Below are 15,231 nucleotides of genomic sequence, written 5' to 3'. Positions count from 1 at the left end.
CCACCGAAAACAAAAACGTGCGTTTGTTTTTTTCCGTCAGTATTTTTAAAAACCTTCAAATTGTGTTGACTATGCACAGCTATTGCGTGGTCTAATGGTTTAGTTCATTTCTTCATATTGTTTTGCAGCTTATAAGGCCTGTATTCAGTAACACTAACAGTAAACGTTTGTTTGTTTTATTTAACGACGCCGCTAGAGCACATTGATTTTTTATCTTATCATCGGCTATTGGACGTCAAACATATGGTCATTCTGACACTGTTTTTAGAGGAAACCCGCTGTCGCCACATAGGCTACTCTTTTTACGACAGGCAGCAAGGGATCTTTTATTTGCGCTTCCCACAGGCAGGATAGCACAAACCAAGGCCTTTGTTGAACCAGTTATGGATCACTGGTCGGTGCAAGTGGTTTACACCTACCCATTGAGCCTTGCGGAGCACTCACTCAGGGTTTGGAGTCGGTATCTCGATTAAAAATCCCATGCCTCGACTTGGACCCGAACCCAGTACCTACCAGCCTGTAGACCGATGGCCTGCCACGACGCCACCGAGGCCGGTAACACTAACAGAGACCAGTTAAAGCTGCACAAAATGGGCCAGTTATATCACGTCAACGGAAATACAGTTAACACAATCTAGGATCGACCCCATTAGGCTATTTGTCGTTCCAACCAGTGCACCACGACTGGTATGTCAAATGCCGTGGTATGTGCTATCATGTCTGTTGGATGGTGCATATAAATGATCCCTTGCCTCTAATGGAAACATTAACTATATGTCAAAATAACCAAATGTTTGATATCCAATAGCCGATTATTAATAAATCAAAGAAACCCGACGCCCCTATGCGAAAGTACAGGGTAGAAACGATCCTGTACTTTTGCATAGGGGCGTCGTGTTTCATCTTGTAGCGTTGGTACTGGTTAACAACATGTAAGTTTAAAGTCATGACTGGACTCGAGAATAATCAAGTTAAAGCTCTGTGGCATCATATTTAGGAAAACGTATGTATTTTAGACACAGTAGCTTGCGACCATTTTATTGTCGACGATCGCCAAAACATTATATAAAGTTTCCTCTAGCCTTCCCCACATATCAATATCAATAAGGGGAGGGCTGGAGGTGACTCGAGCTGCGACCCGGCCTGATGTCTAAGAAAACCCTGACAGACCGATAAATAATAATTGGATACATTGAATTAATATCACTCTCAAAATGGTTTGAGTAATAGTTCTGTAAATTATTTACAGTTTTTTCTTGATGTATGAAAGCTGTTGAAATATCTCCAGTGCCTATACCAGCAAACGGTAAGTGGCAGTCCTCCTACACAGAGTTGGAATCAAATACCTTGGTCAAAACCAGCTCTCAAAAAGCTAGCAATGAGTCATAGATATATACCCTTACTTCTGTTATCATTATTTCTTTTGGAATTATTCTTGTGTAGAGATATAGTGTGGTATATGCTAATAACATATTCATAATCGTCATACCTGACATTGATACACTTGTATTCGCTTGGTGAATCACTATCGAGTTGATTAATGCATGTGACTGCGAAATCTACTGACCCATCCCCATCCTTTTACCAGCGAATACAACAGTGCGTTGAAAAAACACGTCATGAATAAATAATAACTTCTTTTTAAAAATACGTTTTTGTTCTTTTGTTTGGTTTTATCGTTTTGCTATGTTTGTGGTTTTAGTCTAAACATACATGGGTATACGGTTTCATAATTGCGTCAATGTAGTTTTAATGTTTAAAATCTCACTACGTCAACCTTTTATCTTCAGTTGTCATTTTGTTCACGGTTTTCTGTATCCAGCATGTCTCTTTTCAACAACGAATACAGTGAAAAAAAGAAATTTTGTTTTGTTTAATGACACAACTATAGAACATTGATTTATGAATCATCGGCTATTGGATGTCAAACATTTGGTAATTAAAAAAAAGAAAAGTTTGTGTTATTTAACGACGCCACTAGAGCACATTGATTTTTTATCTTATCATCGGCTATTGGACGTCAAATATATGGTCATTCTGACACTGTTTTTTTTTTAGAGGAAACCCTCTGTCGCCACATAGGCTACTCTTTTACGACAGGCAGCAAGGGATCTTTTATTTGCAATTCCCACAGACAGGATAGCACAAACCATGGCATTTGTTGAACCAGATATGGATCACTGGTTGGTGCAAGTGGTTTACACCTACCCATTGAGCCTTGCGGAGCACTCACTCGGGGTTTGGAGTCGGTATCTGGATTAAAAATCCCATGTCTCGACTGGGATCCGAACCCAGTACCTACCAGCCTGTAGACCCATGACTTAACCACGAAGCCACCGAGGCCGGTTCATTTGGTAATTATGACCTGTAGTCATCAGAGGAAAGCTGCTACATTTTTCCATTAGCAGCAAGGGATCTTTTACGCGCACTTTCCCCACATACAGAAAAGCACATACCACGGACTTTGACCAGTTGTGATTAACTGGTTGGAACGATAAAAAAAAAAAAAAATCCAGTCAGTTGAATCGATCCACCGAGGTAATTCGATCCTGCGACGGAAGCACCTCAGGCAAGCTCTCAACCGACTGAGCATTGAGTCAACAAGCACAGATACACGCCATCCCCCAGGTATCACTTGTAATCGGATCCATTCATTTCATCTTATTGCCGTGCTTATATCCAATTAATGTTAAAGCTAGCTGCCATGGGCGCACACGTCTGGAGTGGGACGTTGCCCAGTGGTAAAGCTATCGCCAGATGAGCGGTCGGTCCTAGGTCGATCCCCGTCGGTGGGCACATTGGGCTATTTCTCTTCCCAGCCAATGCACCACGACTGGTATATCAAATGTCGTGATATGTGCTATCCTGTCTATGGGATGGTGCATATAAAATATTCTTTGATACTAATTGAAACAAAAAATGTAGCGGCTTTCCTCTCTAAGACTATATGTCAACATTATCAAATGTCTGACATCCAATAGCCGATGATTAATGCATCAATGTGTTCTAGTGGTGTCGTTAAACAAAGCAAACGTTTTGGTCCCCGTCCTGTGTCTTGCTGGGGTGTCGTTAAACATTCATTCATTCATTCATACCGTCCTGTGGCTAGTGTGTCTCTCCTTGTCTACACCGCAATTTACAAATGTTGTTGAGCTCGATGTCGACAGCGACGTCTTTCATGCAGAATCGCGAACGTCTGGGGTAATCTCTATTCGTACTATTAATATAGGGGCGGGACGTAGCCTAGTGGTAAAGCACCCGCTCGATGTGCGGTCGGTTTAGGATCGACCTCCCTGAGTGGGCCCATTGGGATATTTCCCGTTCCAGCCAATGCACCACGACTGGTATATCAAAGGCCGTGGTATCCTGTCTCTGGGATGGTGCATATAAAATATCCCTTGCTACTAACGATAAAATGTAACGGGTTTCCTCTCTATGACTGTCAAAAATTACCACATGTTTGACATCCAATAGCCGATGATTAATTACCATGTTTCAATACTTTTAACTATGATTTATGTGATTAACGTAACAGGTGTGCATGTTAACAGTCCCAAAATACCTCAAAATATATAATATTGATGTAGCCTTTGACAGTGATAATTTAAGTAATGTTGCTCTAACAAATAACTTATTTGCGATTTACCTAATAGCATGAACCATGTTACTGTTGATAATACAGTCGAGTCACCTCTCAAAAAAGATTTACAATGCTAACACACCCTCTATTAGTGACAATAGCAACAACACGCTCTGTGATAGTAATTGAAATGAGTATGTTGAACCACCTTGTATTTTCAAGTGTATACATGTATTTACCCACAAATGTTACTCTGTCTAGAAATGTTGGCTCACCTTGTGGTGCTACTACAAATGTATACTTACCCCCTGCTAGTACCACCTATGCTAATATATCTTGAGATTGTATTTTAAATGTACACCCACCTTCAGTTAATTATTTCCACCTTCAGTTAATTATCTGCACCTTCAGTTAGTTATATGTTAACAAATGTTGACCCGCCCTGTGATAGTATCTCAAATGGATACTTAACTTCAGTAAATAATTTGCTTACAATTCACTGACTTCTTGTGACGGTTGTGAAAATACTCAATTATCTGTTATTAGTATTAATGTGTGTGGGCTGAGAAGTAAACTAAGAATCCCTGACGTTGAAGAATATATATCTAAATATGATATTCTTTGTTTTACTGAAAAAAACCCCAGATCAAACAGGCTGCATGTCAACATTATTACCTGGAATAACCATTGGCATAAAAAATGAATTGTCTTCTACAGATTTCAATATCAAAATTAATTCTGGATATATGTCTTGATATAGCATTCCCACAGAAATTACAGGTCTTTGCGGAAAACTAACCATCGGTGTTGTATACATTCCACCTATTGGATTCGCATACTATAAAGGAATGAATGATTAATGAGTAAATGTTTAACGACACCCCAACACGAAAAATACATTGGCTATTGGGTGTCAAACTATGGCCATGCAAGCAAATAAAGTGATGATCAACTTCAATATAAAAATTCAAGATTTAAATAAAAGCACAATGTAAAGAACTGTGCAAAAATACAGATATCACAGATAGATACTGACATTTATTCAAAATGTGAATTGTATCCCGAGAAAAACCCCAAGGGGATTTGTGCTGTATTGGCCATTCTCAAAGAGAATGTTACACCACTGCACAACGGTGAGGTTACAGCACGCGCAGGGGTACTATAAAGGAGATATTTTTGACATTATTGAAAGTGAACGTATTGAACACATAGAACAACATAGCCCAATTTTATTACTAGGTGATTTTAATGCTAAAACACATTGTTTCCCAGAATACACTGTAATTGATACAGACATAGACATACTAAACAACATGGAAAATTGTAAGTTAGAATTAGAAATTAGGATCATATAATATACCCATAGAAAGATCAAGTCAAGATATAAGCAAAGGAAACACTCATGACATTAAATTATTAAACATATGCAAATCACACATTTTATATATAATAAATCTCAGATTAGGACACGATAAACACATAGGAAAATTGACTTGTAAAGACAGCAGTCCTGTTGATTATGCCATTGGCAACCATCATTTGTTTAAAATAGCTAAACATGTTGATGTATGCGAGTAATCGATTACATGTTTTCATGTAATCGTAATCGTAATCGATTACATTGTTTGAGAATGCCATGTAATCGCAATCGTAATCGATTACATTGCTAATGTAATCGTAATCAGCGATTACTTTCATGATTACTCATAATTATTTACTAAACTTAGATGTGTTCAGCATCAACTCCAGTAGCAGTGCCTATAATTAGAAGCAGTACTGGTCAGTCAGTAGAACTGATCTCCCATTGTCTACTACTCTCATAGTAGAACTATTATTTGCCTTGAGAAACAGGGGATCATAACGTCTGGTATCATTCTGACACACAGATTGTTCTGAGTTATGATGTGCAGAAACTCTCTACTAAACATGTTGCATTACTGACCAAAATGACAGCTGAGACTATACCATATTCTGAACTTGTGTATAATTTTTCATCACTTTGGTGAAATTCTTACACATTTGTTATCGGTTTAGATGATGTGATAAAGTTGACACCTGTGGAGGCAGTACTCATGACGGGAGCAACCGGTGAGACAGCATACGTCTATTGTTGACAAATGCCTGCTATTATTACTGTTTTAACAGTTACTCAAGGGTGCATATCATCACAGATTGCATTGATTCCAATGAGCTATATCCTATGCTATTTTTTATTTAGTACTTTTGGTGTGTTTAGTTCATGAGTGAATATAAATTTGTGTCAGAATTATACGTTTGTTACTGGTACTTAACCAGATACATCACAGTGTGGTAAAGAAGGAATCATATCGTAAAATTGATATTTTATATTAACAATTGTTATAGATGACCCACGAACAAATTACCGATAGTTCTATTGACGTAGACACTGACAACTTCATTTTTCTTGTCCGTGTCCAAGACCACCAATCTGTCACCTGGCTGGTCGCATTTCACACGTGCTCTAGCAACTTGTGTCCTATCACTTGTCACCTTGATGCACACATTTTCAAGTAGTATATACCCATCTTCGATTGGACGGTTACCTGCGAATATATTATAATTTAAATTATTAGGCACTATTTGCATTATTTTTAAAACGAACATTATCACAACTCATTAATTTTGTTTAAACTGACCCTCACCCCCACACCCACACCTACACCACAGCACCCCCCCCCCCCCCCCGCAACAACAGCAAGAAACCCTGAAGCTAAAGAACAACACAACAAAACCACCCATCAAAACATCCAAAGGAAATACAACAAGAATTAAATTCGCAAATTGAAGAAGAAGAAATAAAACCTATAATCAACTTGAAGTTTAAGTTAATCTAAAAAATAAAACAAATTTACGTTCAGTTAGATGATTAAATTTTAATTTATTTTTGAATTTTGCGATTTAATAATAAAATATATTCGCTATATTAAAAATTAACTCGCATTTGATATGTGGAACGACAACTTAAACCACAGTTAATGTTCGATTATGAATAAAGTTTTTGTCAGTACAAATTTCAGTAATCCTGACTTTCTGTTGAAGATATGGAGGAGGGGAGAGAAAGGAATGTTTAACGTGCACATTCAGAGAAAGCTGTTGTAGCGCACGCCTTTCTTGGGCACATGCACCGACCTCAGCGGTTTCTCGGTCCAAGACAGCAAAGGTGTGTGTGTGTGTGTGGGGGGGGGGGGGGGGGTGTAGGAGGAAGGACCGCCAGCACTGGCAGGTGCAAGGGAGCACCGGCAGCCTGACCGTGGTCGGTAACAGGCATTGAAGATATGACAAATACAGTAATATATAGCGGTCAATCTGTTATCGTATATTCTACAAAGAACTCCTGTTGTCATCTTGTCACTGTAAATAACTATTGTACAATAAGTCCTCATATGTTGTGATTTGACGTTTGAGTGTAACGAAATAAGGAAATAAAGTTTCGAATCAGATCTCCCATTAGGAAATGACAGCTTTTCATAAATATCGATTCTGAAGGCGTTAATCTGCTGACAGATATATATTAACAATGGTTTGATTGGTTGAACAAAAGATCACCAAGACAGCGTCGTCTTTAGTCGGGCCCATTTGTCATTTTATTTCAACTAATTTTCATGCTTATATCCAATAAAGGTTCAAGCATGCTGTCCTGGACACACACCTCTGGGCTTTGGAAAGTGGGTTAGTTGGTTAGTGATCAGTGAGAGAGAAGAGTGTGTAGTTGTCTTATACCTACCCATTGAGCCCTTAAGAACTCGCTCTGGGTAGGAGCCGGTACCGGGCTGCGAACCGTATACCTACCAGCGTGTAGTCTGATGGCTTAATCACTGCGCCATATATATAAATCGGATCCCAAATTGCTAAAATACCTGTATTAAGCGGCCACAGTAAACGTTTACTAAACAGCGATAAGGTGCAGAAAATAACCGATCTTCACACCTTCAGGAATACTAGTACCCATTCAGTCCCGACATCTCTACTGTGTATCAATTACGATAATATGACTATGGAAAGCATTTAATATAAAACCATCGATAAATCTAAGTAACCATTTTGTGTATACAAAAGGAAGCGAACTAAGATTGAAAGTAAACTTACCAAGTTCACATTTGAAATCGGACCATGTGCCGTCTTGGAGACACGTTCTGTGTCGGACAGTTGACTTCCTACTTTTGTCGTCTCGTAGATTGTGGTGAAGGCAGTTTGGGCGTGGTCAACAGTTGACGGGCTTGGACAGTCTGGAAGATAAATCAAGCATCAGAAGGGTGGCGCAAGTCCACTAGTGAGAAACCTATTTCTTGTGTTAAATACCGAACATCATTAAAATATTTACGCGGTGGGCTGTTAGTTTTATGTTTGGCTAGGTTTAAAAAATAAATAAAAACACATTGTATTGCACAACGAGCAAAGGGGTATGACAAAATCTTGATAACTTACTCTGCTTTCTATATACATGTATGTGACGACAATAGTACATAAATGTGTATATAAATTAACTCGAGGAAAGCACACACACACACACACACACACACACACACACACACACACACACACACACACACACACACACACACACACACACACGTGAAAATAAATTTAAATGAAATGGGATTGCTTCAGTGCCTCGATCCACGATGCGATCTTTGCTCCAAGATCACCTTAATTGCTAGCACTTAAAGTGATCATAGTGCTAAGATTGCTTCGTGGAACGAGGCCCAGGAAGGACTCTCCTTATTTTATGTCAGCTTATTTTCGTTTTTATATCCAATTAAAGTTCAAGCACGCTGTCCTGAGCACACCCACCTCAGCTATCTCGACTGTCTGTCTGGGGCAGTGGGTTAGTTATTAGTGTTTAGTGAGAGAGAAGAGGGTGTAGTGGTCCTATCCATTGAGTCGATGACACCCGCACAGGGTGGGGGCCGGTACAGGGCGGCGAACCCAGTACCTACCAGCCTTATCTCCGATGGCTTAACCACCACAGCACCAGGGCCGGTGATTGTCCTCAGTACACCCTTGGGACTTGTTCCTGTTTCAGGTAGTCAGTTCGATTTGTTTGACTCTACTTGCTGCTTTCAATGTTTCTGCCAACCAGTCGATATCCAAACAAAGCTCTGCAAATCCTTAGAGTAATGCTATTCGCGGTTCCTTGCTTGGGGTATTAGTTTTTTTACGTGGGAACAGACGAAGGCTAATGGCACCTTATACATTATGCCGGTGGTTAGGGTTTTTTGGGGCCAAAGAGCGTAGGTTCTGTGAAGGTTCTGGCCTCCTCTCTTGCCCCCCTCCCCTTCCCCCGCCCCCGATCTGGTCACACCAAGGCCCGAGATATGATTGGTAATGCTATATAACTATTTTATAACCTAATAATAAAACTTTAATACAACTTTTCTGTGGGCTGGGGCCAACCCTCCTACCCTTCCCCCTTACCTCTGGGGTCTAATGCTATTACAGATAATAATTTATTATATTTAGATCACCCCATCAAAAATTGCGGCAAAATAATTCTTTTTGATTAATGTTAATTTTATTAAAGTAAGTATTTTTATTTTTAAGCACGCGGTCAAAATTTATTAACCTCCCCATTCTTTATTATATTTAATTTTGGTAGTAATTTTCTAACTTTCTAAATTGTCCCAATAGTTTTTTCCTGCCCCGAGTCAGACCCCCGATCATATCGGAAGCCGGACTCGGATAGAAACACCCCTAGCTCTTAATTCGCTTATCTCATCCTCACTAACTCCTTCCAAATCTCGAAATCGAACTACTCCTTTTGATGAATGTAGTGTAGCGTGAGGACTCACACTGATAGAAATGTTGCATATCACTTTAGATTTAAGAAGATTTCTGGAATGACTCTCTGTTGAACATTCAACTAACAATGAGCCATTCCTTAAACAATCTTAACTGTTTTAGGCTCACCGGCCAAGCCTTCGAGCCCTTTCTGGATCGCAAAAGGCAACAGTTTCTTCAAGGCCTCTTCATCGGAAGACCCGATGACGAGAAACCATGGCCAGGTTTTCAAAGAACTAACTTTGGATTTCTAAACGTTCAAAGATTTAGATTCTTCATCAGATGATGAATAATCTGAAACTTCGGTGTGGACCCTTTTCAGGGTCCCACCAAAAGTTTGAGGTTGGTTTGTAGCCATATTAGAAATCAAATGGTTCATCAACCATGCCCCCACTCAGCACGAAATCCAACAAGGAGAAATGATGCTGCGGATAACCAGCAGACACTCATGCCTGGGATACATAGTTGATATACTCAGGCAAGAAAAAATTAATCACCCGATTGACCCTAGCCACTGCCCTAAGAGCAACAAATACAAACGGTAATTAAAGCAATGTTTGTTCATGGCTATATAAACAAAACAAAGGTTGTTTGCTCTAGAGCTTGGCATGACCAGCCGATTAATCAGGTCGGGCCTCCCTGACCACCCGTCTGGCTGAACTCCAGGCCAAAGTGGTGTGTTGCCAGAAAACATATCCACAGATATGCCCCCAACTCAACCACCAGGATCCCATCATCCAGTATTACGGGATGCACCTCACGGCCAACAAGGTGCCCCAAAAGGGGGGTTGTGCTCTATTGGCCATTATCGAAGAGAATTTAACACCCCTGCACCATGGTGAGGTTACAGCTCGCGCAGGGGAGGAAAAGAAGTATCGGGTTACGAGAGGCTGGTCTGAGCGTGGGAACCTGGCCTCTAAGCGTGGCGCATCCAGGACAACGTGCTTGAACCTTAATTGAAAGAAAAGCACGAAAATAAGTTGAAATGAAATACATACAAATGGCAAGCTCGTGTCTATGCACAAATCATATAAATGTTTTAAAAATTGATTTGCTTAACGACACCACTAGGGCACATTGATTTATTAATCATCAGCTATTGGATGTCAAACATATATGGTCATAAAGACGAAACCCTCTACATCTTTCCATTAGTAGCAAGGGATATTTTACACGCTCCTTCCCACAAACAGGATAGCATATACCACAGTACCCCCACTGCCCTAGACAGACCTAGATAACTGACGTGTGCGTGTCCAGGATAGCGTGTTTAAACCTTAATGGACTATTGGACTAGTGTTAGAATGGAGAATCTCAACAACTAACCACGATCCCCACTGTCTTTGAGCACAAACGAAATTCCTTCTAATGTCCTTCGGTGTTCTGTGCTTGGTCCAATCTTGTTCTTAATTTATATCAATGATATTATAAATGGAATTATGTCCAACTTATCGAGGGGTTAGTGCCAGAACCCATTATATGGTGAATTATACAAAAAAAATAGTTAATCACCGTGTCAGCATCATGGGAAGGTGTACTATCATTTTACGTCTCATGTATCATGTCTCATTCAAACCAGTCATTTATTTATGCTTTTATAGAACAGAACCCAAACCAATTATCGTTTATGTATATTCCCACAAAAGCCAAAAACCATGTTTTCAGCACTACCTTATTCTGTCGCTCTAGAATTTTGTAGTATCACCCATAGATGACAGACATAACGCATTAGCTTACAACACTGGATTGTGGTGGGCTGTAAACTGTCTGAGAAGATTGAATCCTAGGTGCCATACCGCCTGACATGCTAATGACACATGTTAGCTCTAAGTGTTTACATCCAGGGAAGGTGTTTTATGTAAACAATCTCTGGCTGGGTGTTTTGATTGACAAAGAAAAAACAACTCTGGCTGAGGTAGCTAGAATTAACTGTTTACGCATCACGATGACCGGTCCGTTTGAGATACTCTGAGATGGACTGCAGACAATGCGGAGTTGGTTGGGGGTGGGCTGGAAGTGTTTAGTGCTTAGACATCTGGAATGTGGTAAAATGTGTGCGTTGTTAACTAGTTGCTGAATAAATGCCGGTTATGTAAATAGTTTAATCAGAAGTGATTGCAGAGTTCATTTAGTTCTACAGAAGAAACACGCAGTTAAGAAAATATTAACTGAACAGAGCCAGAGAAACTAGTTAAACAGGAAAGTTGTTTTCCCTTATTTTAGTCTGAATAGTTACTATGTGTATTAGAGAAAAAAAGTAATAAATTAATTAGTTTATATTATTTCAAAGGCATCATCACAGGATTGTAACTGTTCTAGTCATTGTATATTTTATAGACATTATATAATTTTGACATATAGTTGAACATGAATTAGTAGATAAAGGTCAAGTATTTTTCTTTAAATCGGAGTCCGTTCATGGTAGTTCATATTATAACTAATTGGTTAGAAGAAGCGACCCCTTTATATCAATGGCATAAAATAAATATGCATACTACTAATAAATATTATTCATTGTAGTAGTTGAAATGTATGCACATTCATATTTTTCTGGGCTAAAATATCTAGATATTACTACATTAACTGGAATAATTGTAACATTTCAGATGTTCCAATGATGAGGGATCTCTGGTCATTATAACAAAGTGGTTACTGCTATAGTGTGTTTAAATAAAATGTGTGTGTGTACATATATATAATTCTACGAGCGCATTAGACAAACATTATATTTAATCACGCACCAGATCAATGCTTATGACGAATTTATATATGTTTTACACCTGTTCTTTTTGTACTTAATGGCATTCACTGTTATCACTATTATAACATCAATTTATTAAATATTTTAATCAACAATATGTATTCAATTAACAAATTAAAATGTTTTCGAAACATTGACAATCAAAACATGAAACAATACCCGAAAATGTCTTATTGTAATCTACAGTTACCGCAATGTATTTGCAATTTATATATGATAAGACTTGTAGAGTTTTTAATTCTTGTACACGCATGCAGTATATCATCCATGTCAGCATAGTTCAGTGGTGCAGGTAGATGCGATGGGATATATGATTGATTGCCCTTAGTGGACCCATCGCCTTTTATCTTACTTCAACCAGTGCCCAGGACTGGTACATTAAAGATTGTGGTATCTACTTTCCTGTCAATCGGGAAGTGCATATAAATGATACCTTGTCGCTGTTTTGTTGGAACAGCCACTGTGCCGTAACAATTTTCCTTTTGCATTTTACATACCAAGTGTCGAAACACATCACAGAGAGGACATATGATAACTATGGTTTAAACAACTTCCAGATCAGGTTACCGGGGTCTGGATTGAAAATTAACGTTGCGGAAAGACACTGGCTTATCACATCGATAATAATCTAGCTCAGATTTCAAGACATCACTTACCGCATTCGTTTCGAGTTGTGCTGTGTCATAGCCAGCTTTGTTTTGTAGATCCGCATAGTCACGATCACGGGACACACACACCTGGCAAACTCTGCTATATTGGATTCTTAGGGGAACAAAAATAACAGTTACAGGGGCGTAGTGTGAGCTGGATCGGTGGGGGGCGGGGGGTTCGAATATGAACCAAGTGGACCTTTTCTATTTAGTTTTTTCACAAACCAGAAACTCCATATGTATAAAGCTGCATGTATTAGTTCTGAAAGCGGACCATTTGCTTCATCGGGGGGGGGGGGGGGGGGTCGAACCCCCCTCCCAGCCTACGCCCCTGAGTTATCCACTATCCACAAGCAACAAACCCCTAGAGTTTGAGGATTTAAAAAAAACGATGCACTGAACATGGAATAGGTGATTTTAACAATTCTCTAGCCATAGTAAAACACCTACCAGCCCTTCTCCTGTGTATACTGTACACTGGTGTTAATAATACTAGAGCATGAAACCATAATCCAACATGAACAAAACACTTTTATAATCACTCTAATAATTAGCACGCAATTTGTGAAATATTTGTGCACATACCATGATAAAACTATCCCAGTAAATTAATTCCATTTAATGTACAATTGCAATGCATCTACAGTTCCCCTGAGGTTGAAATTTGTTTAAGAAAAAAAACAAAAACACCCACAAACTTTCTACAAAATTGGGGATTTCTAATTAACACATTTATTTTATCTCAAATGCCACGAGACACCCTACGTTTTGTTGGTACAATAAAATGCAAGGTACCACACGTTATATGTGTCGCCTGAGTAAATCAATACATTGGTTTTATCAGATAAATGTTTTATTACAAAATGTTTAAATTATCAACAATGAAATCTAATTTTGTGAATTTGACTGTTGACAATTTGCGTTTCGCCTACAGTGTATTACTAAGAATAACACATGTTTGAGTACCAGTGTCAATAAAATGGTGAGTTTTATTAGGAATCGTTTTTGTCTGTTCAAGAATAGGCTAGAAGGCAGTAAAAATATCATGTGCTGGCGTGCCATTAAATATTTCTTTCCCATCCATGCCAATATCCAACTAGTCAACAAACCTTAACGGGGTATATATATTAGGGTAGCCAGGATTGTTTATCGGGGGTGGAGTGGAGATAGAGGGCACTGCTTTTACGTATTTTATGGGATGACATGCATTATAAAAGTTGGTATTGTGAAAAAAAGAGGTATATTTGAGAAAACAAGGTCCTCTTGTGCCCAATCCCTGGCTACCCGGATACGCCAGTGCATATATGTGCAATTTAAAGTATATCAATCAATAGATTTTGGTTTCAACGCAGTTACATTTAGTATTATTACTTGCATATTTAAAATGTACTCAACAAAATGAATTAAGGGACAGTAGAATTATTGTGGAAATTATTTGCTAATGTCATATTATTTTAGTAAGTTTTTATCACATATAACTTCTAAACATTGTTTTAGTAACATCTGACCCATGTTACATGCAAACATCTTACACACGATGAGATTTTTTTGCATTTTTGTAAAACCTACGAAAATGCGCATTTTGCTAGGAATAATTACATGTTGATTGTAAATATATTTGTCATTTTATTCTCTCTAAATTGCTGTTTAAATCATTAAGTTGAAGAACATTTGTTTTTAGAACATGTCAAAACGTAGACACTTTAGAACGAGTGAACACTTTTAAGGAAAAATGTCAAATATAGTTACTGGCCCTGTATTCATTTTGTTTCATTAAATTACTGTGTATTAAAAATCATTAAACGGATTAACTTATTTTAACGGTTGAATAGTAATTCAGTCAGTAACTCAACACTACATATGGTGCAGTTTACTCTGATAGCTTACATTTCGTGTTTAATTAGTGTAATAAATATATCTGTTATAACTGGTATGATAGCTTAAATTTCATGTAATAAGTAGTATTACAAATATATATCTTATAACTGGTTTTAAGGCTTTGCTTTGTTTGACAAATTGTTTTTCTAAAGTTGTTAAGAGCTTCTAGCAACATGCTACAATACGAGGGAGCCCAATTTACCATCTCAGTGTAGGACAAGGTTACTCTGCACACAGCTGGAAACACCCATGACCCTTCCCAGTGTCAGCCATCCAAAGATAATTTGTTATTGTTTACAAGTAGTTCCTGCCGCCAGTATATTTTCAAAGTATTAACAACACAGATCCAATTAGGTGTCTCAGAGCTGCTGCGAAATTAAACATTTACTGTATGCTACATGAACTCACTGCAAGATAACACTATTCTTGACTTGACATTTCACACAATTTGTCACATATTCTGGACTGTAAGAAAAACTGTTTATAAAATAGCTGCTCTGGCATACTGGTTGGAGCTGTTTGTGCTCAAGTTCCAGGAGCCAGAATAAATTAAATAGTTCTTC

The 15,231-nt window shown here is 38.5% G+C and overlaps 1 long non-coding RNA gene across 1 annotated transcript in view; it reads right to left on the bottom strand.

Annotated features, from left to right (window-relative positions):
• Positions 1 to 5,209: 5,209 nt before the first annotated feature.
• LOC121389936 overlaps positions 5,210 to 15,231 on the bottom strand; it is a 25,611-nt gene continuing 15,589 nt past the window's right edge. The window contains exons 2-3 of the long non-coding RNA XR_005960131.1: positions 7,688 to 7,827; positions 5,210 to 6,144 (exon numbers count right to left, since the gene is read on the bottom strand). This is a non-coding gene — a long non-coding RNA (uncharacterized LOC121389936). The remainder of the gene's footprint in view (positions 6,145 to 7,687; positions 7,828 to 15,231) is intronic.

Source organism: Gigantopelta aegis, chromosome 1 (genome assembly GCF_016097555.1).
Source record: "Gigantopelta aegis isolate Gae_Host chromosome 1, Gae_host_genome, whole genome shotgun sequence".
NCBI classification, from domain to species: domain Eukaryota; kingdom Metazoa; phylum Mollusca; class Gastropoda; order Neomphalida; family Peltospiridae; genus Gigantopelta; species Gigantopelta aegis.
The sequence above is the reverse complement of the archived record's forward strand: the minus strand, read 5'-3'. Positions and strand labels throughout refer to the sequence as shown.